The sequence below is a fragment of the Micrasema longulum genome, unplaced genomic scaffold (assembly GCF_059751315.1).
Source record: "Micrasema longulum isolate JH-2025_06_02 unplaced genomic scaffold, ASM5975131v1 h1tg000509l, whole genome shotgun sequence".
NCBI classification, from domain to species: Eukaryota; Metazoa; Arthropoda; class Insecta; order Trichoptera; family Brachycentridae; genus Micrasema; species Micrasema longulum.
In genome coordinates, this window is record NW_028277706.1 from 819373 (window position 1) to 829829 (window position 10457).

Consider the following 10457-nt stretch of genomic DNA (forward strand, 5'->3'; position numbering starts at 1 on the left):
GACTAAGCTTATTAATCTGGGATCTCAATAAAGACTAAGTATTGAACTGATTTTTCTTTAAATGATTTAAAGATAATAAATTTAAAAAGGAGATGGCCGCGGCAGAATTTTATTTTTTTGTTTTTGAAAAGAAATATAAGCATTTTAAAGCACATAAATTTTTGAAAAATTTTCCTTTATTTCTACGTAAATTATGCAATCAGTAATACCATAAAAAATTTAAAAATATTGAAATAGTTTAGTTAAATCCTTTTTTTATAGAACTGTATTTTTTTTAAATTTATTTTTTTATTTATATATCATTACTTTCAGACCGGCAGATTACGCAATTTCAAAATTTAGACTAAGCTTATTAATCTGGGATCTCAATAAAGACTAAGTATTGAACTTAAATTTTTAATAATGATTTGAAGATAATAAATTTAAAAAGGAGATGGCCGCGGCAGAATCTTATTTTTTTGTTTTTGAAAAGAAATATAAGCATTTTAAATCACATAAATTTTTCCTTTATTTCTACGTAAAATTATGCAATCAGTAATACCATAAAAAATTTTAAAATATTGAAATAGTTTAGTTAAAACCTTTTTTTATAGAACTGTATTTTTTTATTTTTTTTCAATACGATAATTCTAGTTGTAATATTCAATTTTAAACAATGTCTTATTTGGGTTTTTATTACATTCAGATCGGCCCTCAGAGCGGCCGCAGACGGACGTGTTTTCTGTGCTCAAAATTTTAATGCCTTTTTCAAAACAAAATTTAGTTCGAAACATATATTTTTTGTGTTCCTTCTAACACAATTTAAACCAGGATCAAAACCAAGTTATTTTTTGAATGAATAGTTTGTTCGAATTTGATAAATCATTCAAAAATGTAATTTCACGTCATATTCAAATAACAATTAACGGCGTCATTTTACTCGTACACAAAAACGGTCAAATTGCACATTTATCTAGGACATACCAGCACTCGGTAGGTACTATGTACAAAGTGTACACTAAACAGCCATATAATTATTACAATGTCGCGAACGCAGCCAACTTCATTGTGATGGTTTGACGTTTTGCTTAGCCAGCCGCTCAGATTAATAATATTTTCTATCAATCAGAATTACTTTATTATAGAAATCAAAGACGAGTGATACTTTAATCCATAAATTTGGAATATTTAGTGACCGATTTTATCTTAACAATGCCGAAAAAACCAACGAAAAAACCAAACGAAAACTAAATCAATCCCAATTTCCAAAGGAGAAATGCAATGTAAGTTGGATTTGATTAATTTATTAGTATTAAAATTTAGAATACAAAGGACAGACATTTGATTTACATAAATCATTGTATCACCATTACAAATAAATGTAACAGTTTATTATTTGCTTATTTTAGGATTCAAAAAAGCTCAAATTAACTAAGGCCTGTGGAGAATACACTGTAAGTTATTGTCTTATTTACTTAGATAAATAAAATTCCTACAACATTTTACAAAACAATACTAAATGTACAAATAAGTTTGAATTTGGTAATGTATCCCTAAATAAAACACGTTTATTGGATTTTTATTTTACTTTATTTGTTTAAAAAGACCAGAGTTTATATTGTGACGCATTCCGTCGTTTGAAAATGTCCTAACAAGACGAAACGCGTCACAGTATACGCTCTTATATATTAAAAAAAATAAAGTACAATAATTAATTAAGTAATAAAGTACAAAGAATTCTACCAATTGTCTGCATTCACAATAAAAAAGTACAAATAATAATTATTATAACCCTTATTTTCTAAATATTGACCATCAATAAGTAGGGTTATATTTGCCTTTTGGGTAATATGCAAATTGAAATGTTTTAGGGTGTTCCAGCGAAATATCTTTCAACTGATATTCTAGAAGATGACGGTTGTCATATTCATATCGAAGTAGGAATATTTTAAGTATTTACATTAAAATAGCTAATGAGATCTAAATTGGATTATGATTATTAATTAATCTGTATTATTTCAGGCGCAACGGCTAGTTCCAGAACTGCTAGCACAGCCATTACACCCCTTTAAGTTGGAAGGCAGGAGAGTTGTGGACATCCAGGAATTTTTCACTAAAATCCAGGAAATATTTTCTCATTCTTCCATGTTTGATTGCAAAGGAACGAATATGGTGATTGTGGATGAAAAGTTGCATGGCTTTAATTCTATATTAAATTTAAAATGTAATATGTGTGGATTATGTTTTTCTGTAAATTGTTGCAAGGACAGATCGAATGAAATGAGTTTAAATGAATCGTTTGTGTCTGGAATATCGAGTATCGGTTCTGGATATAGTGGTTTGCAAGAGTTGACTGCTGCTGTTGGAATTCCTTGCATGAGTAAATGGAAGTATTTGAAGATCAATAAGAAAGTGTGTGAATGGTGGGATACTGCGAAACTAAAAGTTATGGAGGAGGCAACGAAAGAAGAGGGACAACTGGCTACTGCGAATGGTGAAATTGATGAAAATGGTATACCAATGATAACTGTTGTGGCTGACGGGTGTTGGTCTAAGAGATCATACAAAACCAACTACTCGTCTAACTCGGGCGCAGCTTCTATAGTAGGGTTTCGTACGGGGAAAGTTCTATATATGGGTGTTTATAATAAATACTGTGTGATTTGTGCCAGAGCAACTAATAAGAATATTGAGGCACCAAAACATGAATGTTTTAAAAATTACTCAGGATCTTCGAGTGGTATGGAATCGGCGATCATTCTGAAAGAAATTTGATAGAAAGAAGAACGGTTTTACAATCAGATAGCGGGGAATGGTTAGAAAAGTGTAGAAATTTACTCACTGCGTCATGGTTTGGTAAAGTTTGTAAAAGAAGAATAGGAATTAGTTGTTCAGGGTTAGTTAAAAGTATGCCATATAGTAAATCGCTAAGTAATATTTTTTCTATTAAATATGGTCAGGATTATGAACTGACCGCATTAAACCAATTAAGCCTTCAAGAAAATATCAAATTTCAGAAGTGTGGGCTGTTTATTGATAGTGAATATTGTTTTCTAGGCGCCACACCAGATAACATTAGTACGGATCATGGCGGTATCATTATAGAAATAAAATGTCCATCGTCTGCTTCTAATATGACTATGACTGTTGAAACCGCCATCGACAGTGGTAAAATTAAGTTTTGGAAAAGAAATAGAAACCATACCGAGTATTATGTAAATCAGAATCACGATTGGTATTACCAAGTTCAAGGACAGTTGCATATTACTAAAAAAAATATATGTCTTTTTGGAGTGTGGACCGGAGCCCAACATAAAATTAAAATCTTTTTATTTAAACTGTTTGCTTCCAGAGCTTGTTGACCCCCGAGTTACACGATCCATGCCTATCAGAGATCCACCAAATGTTCTCGAGGCTATCGAAAACAAAAAAGTTGCCCCCAATAAAGTCATAAATTGTTAAAAAAAGCTGTTTAACGAAAACATCCCATCAACCAGTAAAAGTTAAATTATACTCACCAGTTTCAGAAAAATATTTACCTAAATCAGCTTAGAAATTCCGCCCTCTTTCAACTATGATGGTTTTTTTTTTTTAAATTTATGTAGATGTTGCTTTTATTATTTTTTTAATTTCTGTTTCCAGATACACAACTTTGATTGAACCTGTCCCCCCTAAACCAAGACCATTGTAACATGAAATGTATTCTTAGTTCTTTTTCACAATGTATTTTTCATAAAATAACTAGCGATCTATTGTTATCAAAAATATTGGGATTCTTTACTGGTTCTTCCCAATAATATATTCTTTTGAACCATTTGCACTTTAGTATTTTTTCAATAAAAATGAAATTTTCCTCCACAATTTGTTTATTTTTACTTACAAGCGGTCCCACGATCAATTCCTGGCAGGGTTAAGTGAAATATTTTTTTTTATGTGTTTTTACGTTGCAATATTTAATTCTCCTTGGACTGGCACAGGACTGCAGGATTGATCATCTCACCTTCATGTTATATATTATTAAATACGCTGTATTTTGTTTTCAAATGCAATGCCTTATGCACCAATAGGTGATAGGGATGATGATCTATCCAAAATTCTATTTACTTCGAAAAGGTTTAAAACACTTGTATATATTTTTAAAATATTTTACGTCACTCTCACATAGGTGTAAAAATAGAAATAAAACGATTATGTAAGTAATTTAGCATATTTATATTTTCTCAATGCATATTAAAATAATCGCTTACAGTATTTTGTCAATACAAGGTTTCCACTCTATGCACAAAACTCTTAAAATGCTTGAATTACCGTTTTAGTTTTTTTCATGTAAGATTATGTAGACATCCTTTTAGTATTTTCTGAGTGGAATACATGCTTTACTATATAGAACTTGATACACAACTCTTAGATAGGTGATTAAATGTGCTTTTATAGGTTTTTAGTGTAAAAGTTGGTAGGCACCCTTTTGACTTTATTCTTTTGCATTATTCTTTTGTCTGTTGCACCTGGAATGAAATGTATTTATAAATTTTACGTAGATTAAATGCAATGCTTACCTATTGATAGTTATCATGGTTTTGAACTTAAATAGTAACTAAGAAAATAAAATCAATTAAAATAATATACACAATACATTCTTAACCTATAAAAATATTTTTAGGTATTTGGCCGAGTCTTTTATCATTATATGTTGTTAATTTTTTAGAATTTATCTACCATATTTTTCCAATTTTATTACGAAATACATGATCAAGTGCAAATTCAAAAAAACTTATCAGTTTAAAGGAAAAATATTATAAAATGTCATACTGTCAAAAAATGTTTTTACTTACGTAATTCGATGAGATCAAATAATTTTTCTCTTGAAAACAATATTATGAAGTGCATTATTTTTTTGGCATTCACTTTAGTGACATGGTGCATTTTCATTAAAACATAACAGTGTTATCTGTCAACTTCGAAAATACAAATATCCATAATTACCCAGAAGCCAGAAATCAACATATGTCAGATTATCCGATAGTTGTACAATTCTACATTATCTCTGCAGTACGCTAGTCAGGAGTGCTATTTATAGATTTTACCTATTAAATAATCACGCAAAAACTCTATCTATCTCTGTCTTTCTCATTTTGTCAAACAAAGTATGAAGAGTACGTAAAAATTGACGAACATACAATGTAACAGGATATTTTTTTTGATTGCTTCTTCTTGAAGCGGTATATTTTACGCATTCGGCGGCAAACCGTACGATTCAACTTACCGACTTAGCCTTAACGGACAGTCGCCGGTAAGCATTTTTATAGAAATTAAAATTTTAGGTCTCGGATTCAATATTTTTTTGTCTATTGTCTATGAAAAACTTTTTATCTAAGCTCTTTCTATCAATCACGAGTGGTGCGCCAATATTATAATGTTATTGCTATTCGCTGAATTAAAAAATACATCATATGTAACAAAGATTTATATTTATTTATGTTAACAATCATCTATTTAATTTTTTGTGTATAAATTTTGTGTAAAAATACGTATGCTTTTATATATATTTTTATAGTATGTATTTTTTTATATTTTTAGTATATATTTTTAAGTATAAGTATATATTTTTTTTCTTAACATGTTCAATTACAGGTTATCGATAAAGATACTTTGAATTCGATGTTAGTTTATACCTTCTCGATGTCTACTGATGATGATGGAGTTTGTAATCGCGGCCTGGACCTACTTTATGTAACTGATGTTCAAAGTACGCTGCATTTGGAGTTCTAATGTAGTGCCCTATACGCCGTAGAGCCCAGATAGGGGGGAATGATATGATAATTAAAATAAAATATTTAAATGAACATCCTACGGAATGCAGAACCGACCAACAGAGAGTGATTACATAACGAAAAACACCACCCAGATCGCTCTCTTTTCTACGCCGACAGCTCCCAGCGAATACATTCCGTTTAATCTCCAAAACTCTCCAATGAAAAGCAAATAATCGGGTTGTGGTCCCGTGGCTAGTGTTGCGGACTCACGGGCCGGAGGTCCGAGGTTCAAACCCCACTCTACCCCAACTTGATTTCCATGTTCTTATAGTAAGTTATTTACAACTCGTTAAAAATGGCAACGCTAATATTTCTTTCTATAAAAAAAAAAAACAATTCTCATGGCGTTCATTTAAAAACCACGACGTACATAATTCTAAATATCAGTAATTAACTTTTCTCAAATCGCAATAATCTTCTAATTAATAGTATCCTGAAAACCCCGTTTATGACAGAATAGGGTTTAAAATATTCTGTTCTTGAATTCAAAGCCCACAACATTATTGCTAAGCTATGAGCTATGACTCCACTTAAAATTAACTTTTTGTTTAAATATTTGATCAAATTCAGATAAATTAAAATAAGTATTGCATTCAAGGATGTTTCGATTATTATATCCTTGATTGAATACATTAATTTCTTAATAATTAGGTTCTTGTAAAACACGAAAATACATATAAGAATTTTAAAAAAAAGTTTTTACTAAGTATACCAGAGCTTAGAATAAAACTCGTGTCTTATTAGTTACATACCCAATTAGGAAGTTTTAAAACGTTGAAGTAAATGCCACGTCAGTTATCATACCTTTTAACGTTTTTCTTTTTATCTACTAAATAGGTAAGTTTTAATAAAAATAATTATTAAAAAACTTAAGTGTGTATCTGTCGTGAAATAATTTGTTTCTTTTTCGTTTTAAAAGCTACGAGTATATATACGGCGTACCGTAGAAAAACTATAATTCTAAAACTTCAAAGATAAACAATCCACAATGACCAATCACGATCAGTAGTTCAACACAACAAAAAATGACGTCATTCATTGCGTAAATCATAAATGATTTTATTTGAGCTAACCCGATATCCATTGAGAAAAATTCTCAAATAGGTTTTTTATTTTTTATCAAAGGTTAGGGTTATTTTCATTAATAACGCATTACTAACAAAATTTGTTTGAAAGGTACCCAAGAAAAATATTCGTTAAATGCGTGAATGTACTTAATCATGTGTGCAGAAATTCAGAGAAAAAAAACTTGAATATTGAAGTTTATATGTATTTCATTCTCATAATTTGATCCCTCATCTCTTTCCAAACTTGTTACCTGATTTCATATTTCTCATCTTTTAATACGATAACACAATTTACTTTTAATATTTTTTTATGTGCCAGCCACATCTTTCTTTGACAAAACAGCTGTTACTTTTAATTTACTAGGCTTTTATGTGTATGTATCTTTTCATATATATTTTGTTAATTAGTACACATTTTCAGAACTACTCTTCTTTTGACTAGACTGATGGCTGGTAGGAAAATATTGCCTTTAGCAATAAGTTCACCTTAATACTCAGTATTTATACTTGAAGATTAAAAAAAAAACATTTATTAATTAATACGGGACAAATACTGTGACAAGGTGATTAAAACTGTGATATAAATTATAAATTGATTTTAACACAGGTCATATTCATATACCACTGATTTTCTCAAATTGAACGGTTTGGGATGGTAGAGAGAAATTTCCTTATGGGAAAATGCCCGCCCATATGTATGTAAACTGTACATGTAAAATGGTTTTTTAATAAAATGAGTAAATAGACGCCAATAAACATTTTAATGTTGTTTATATTTTCTTAATTTTGAAAACCTTTCCTATGTTTACTTTATTAAACTTATTTTTATAATATATGACAACAGATATGAAGAATATTTTTAGAAGAAAATATAGTCTTAGCATTTACAGGACTTTCATTGGCCAGTTTAATTAGCCACTTTACACGCTGTGTAACATTCACCATAACGCCTGCATAACATCTATTCTCCTCTATGGATGCGAATCGTGGCACCCCACTAGGGCCCAAATCAGCAAAATACTGAGTTTTGAGAATAGGTGTCTCAGCCTCGGTGGTTTGACGTCAGAAAAGAGAACGTCAGCAGCAAACTCCGGTGACAACTGTTATCAAGCAGAGGCGGTTGGCTTGGCCATGTGCTGCGGATGCCTCCTTAGAGCTTTAATCACCGTTGCCTATTATACAAGACATCAGGTTTTCGACGTCCTGAACGTCCACATTTGACCGTTCGTCGGCAGTTTATGTCAGAACCACAAGACGCAAACCTGACTTGGGAGGATGCATAGGAGTTGCAGCTGACAAAGATCCTGGAAGGTCCTCATGAACACCATATGCTCCAACTAGAGAGCGGACATGGAATCATGAACATGCACCATTTTGCTGATGTTTGAACATCTATATTTCTTCAATCATTCCATCTCTTGATATTTTTGAAGTTAAAGAGCTGAATCCTTAGTTTTAATAATTCAACTTAAAAACTATAAAAAGTGAATATATGTATTTTTTTGCTATTTTTGTAATAAATGCATACAATGTAAAGCTTAAAAAATTAGCATATGGTCGGGTCCATCTTTAAATCGCAGCTTGATCTCAGAACAATCTAAAGATATAAGAAGGAGAGGAGAGAAGGAGAGAAGGAGAGAAGGAGAGAAGGAGAGAAGGAGAGAAGGAGAGAAGGAGAGAAGGAGAGAAGGAGAGAAGGAGAGAAGGAGAGAAGGAGAGAAGGAGAGAAGGAGAGAACGAGCGTCAGTCACGCCAGCAGCAGCACCACTATCATATCCTTCCTCGGCGACAGCATAAGCTGGCCTTGGTCTATTATCCACCGGCCTTTTGGCAAAGAACTCGAAACTTGAATGTCGTATGACAATATGTACTCCACGACCCTTCGCTCTAAATTAATCCTTAGTATCAATATTTTAAAAACAAAGAATTAAATTATAAAGATTTGTCCATTTGGAACCACCATTATTATCCGTTCTTGTATCCATCATGATTTCCATTTTCAGTTTTCTATATGAGAGTAGCAATCGATTGGAAAACACATTCACACAAAACACACAGACAAAACAGGCATCTTCAGGCTACTGAACAGCGTATAGTATACAACGTCATTAATAAAATAACTTATATAATATTTTTTTGAAGTACTTAAGTGTATGTATTAGGAGTTAGGTTCTTTTTTTTAAATGTAAAAATGAGCGTCAAATGAAGAACAAAATAGCAAAGATCAATTTAATTCAAAGAAAATTTTCTTTTCTGCATAATATTATTGTTTGTATGTTACAATGTTAATTATTTTACTTGATAACAAGCTTTCAAAATGGAATGTCAAGAAGACGAAAATAAACGTTTTCGACACCTTCTGTTCGAGTTTCATGGAGGAAATAAAGAGCTGAAACCTTTATTGTTGCGGAGGAGATTCATATGATTGAACTAATTCACCCACACACTAGGAAGAAATATATATATATGTTCAAATATAGGCAGAATGGTGAATATTAAACAGTTTTATCAACCTCGAGGTACTCGACGTCCTGAACGTCCACAGCTGACCGTTCGTCGGCAGTTTATGTCAGAACTATGGGACGTAAACCTGACTTGGGAGGATGCGCAGCAGCTGACAGAGATCCTGGAGGATCCTTATGGATATGCATATGCTCCAACTAGATCACAAAACGGACTATCTCTTCGTTCTAGTGACGAGAAAACTCTTTTAATACCCTTTCATCGCTCTAATTTTCTTGCCTCCTCTTTCAAAGTAGTAGCTTCTTGATTGTGGAATAATCTACCTACCAATGTTAGGGACGCCCCTTCTTTATTAACACTTAAGTCAAGATTAAAATGTCACTATCTAAATATTTAAGTTGTTCCTTTATCCTTCTTCTTTCCTTCCCATCCCCTCTCCCTTCTTCATAGTATAGTGTTAATTTTTTTATGTATTTTTATTTTCTTAATCTTTGTTTTAAATTATAAGATTCAATTTGTCCATGTACTTGTAATTTTCTCAAACTGAACGAATTGGGTAGGTAGGAAGAAATTGCCTTAAGGCAATTTGCCCACGCTTCGATGTATATAAACTGTATGTATATAAAGTGTTAAAATAAAAAAATAAAAATAAAGTGGCCACTTAAACCAGCCAATGACAGGTCACAAGCTCTGTGGATGCCTAGACTTATATATTCCATTCACTAAAATGTTCTTCATTTCTGTTGTATTACGTTAACGTTGAAATTGTCCAATTAGGAATATTACCAAAATTGGGTGCAATTATCTAGTAAAAACTTTTGTGAGAAACCTTCAAATTCAATTTAGCACTTAATAAATTATCGTCGATGTTTCTGTTTTAAGTATAATCAGCGCTTCGTGAGGTCAAGCAGGTCGTGTTAAATTTTGATCCATCATCATTAAAAAAATGTTAAATACAATGTCCGAAGATGGAGGTTTATTTCTCAATTGCAAGAGGAAAAATCGTGAGTTGTGCCTACTTCCATATAAGCTAATTAAAATAACCACTAAGCAAACAAACGCATAAAACGAAATTAACTAATAAAATTAATTTAATACTACTACTACTACTACCATCACGCCATTTCCCCGTAGA

The 10457-nt window shown here is 31.5% G+C and overlaps 2 long non-coding RNA genes across 2 annotated transcripts; one reads left to right on the plus strand and one right to left on the minus strand.

The window, feature by feature from the left end:
* The first annotated feature begins 307 nt into the window (after nt 1-307).
* LOC148280958 (uncharacterized) lies at nt 308-1903 on the plus strand. Its single transcript, XR_015822460.1, has 3 exons — nt 308-1262; nt 1389-1433; nt 1851-1903. It is a non-coding gene; the product is annotated as an uncharacterized LOC148280958 (long non-coding RNA).
* Nucleotides 1904-4172: 2269 nt separating this feature from the next.
* LOC148280959 (uncharacterized) lies at nt 4173-5199 on the minus strand. The gene is made up of 2 exons (XR_015822461.1): nt 4812-5199; nt 4173-4484 (listed from the first exon to the last, which is right to left on the minus strand). It is a non-coding gene; the product is annotated as an uncharacterized LOC148280959 (long non-coding RNA).
* Nucleotides 5200-10457: the final 5258 nt, after the last annotated feature.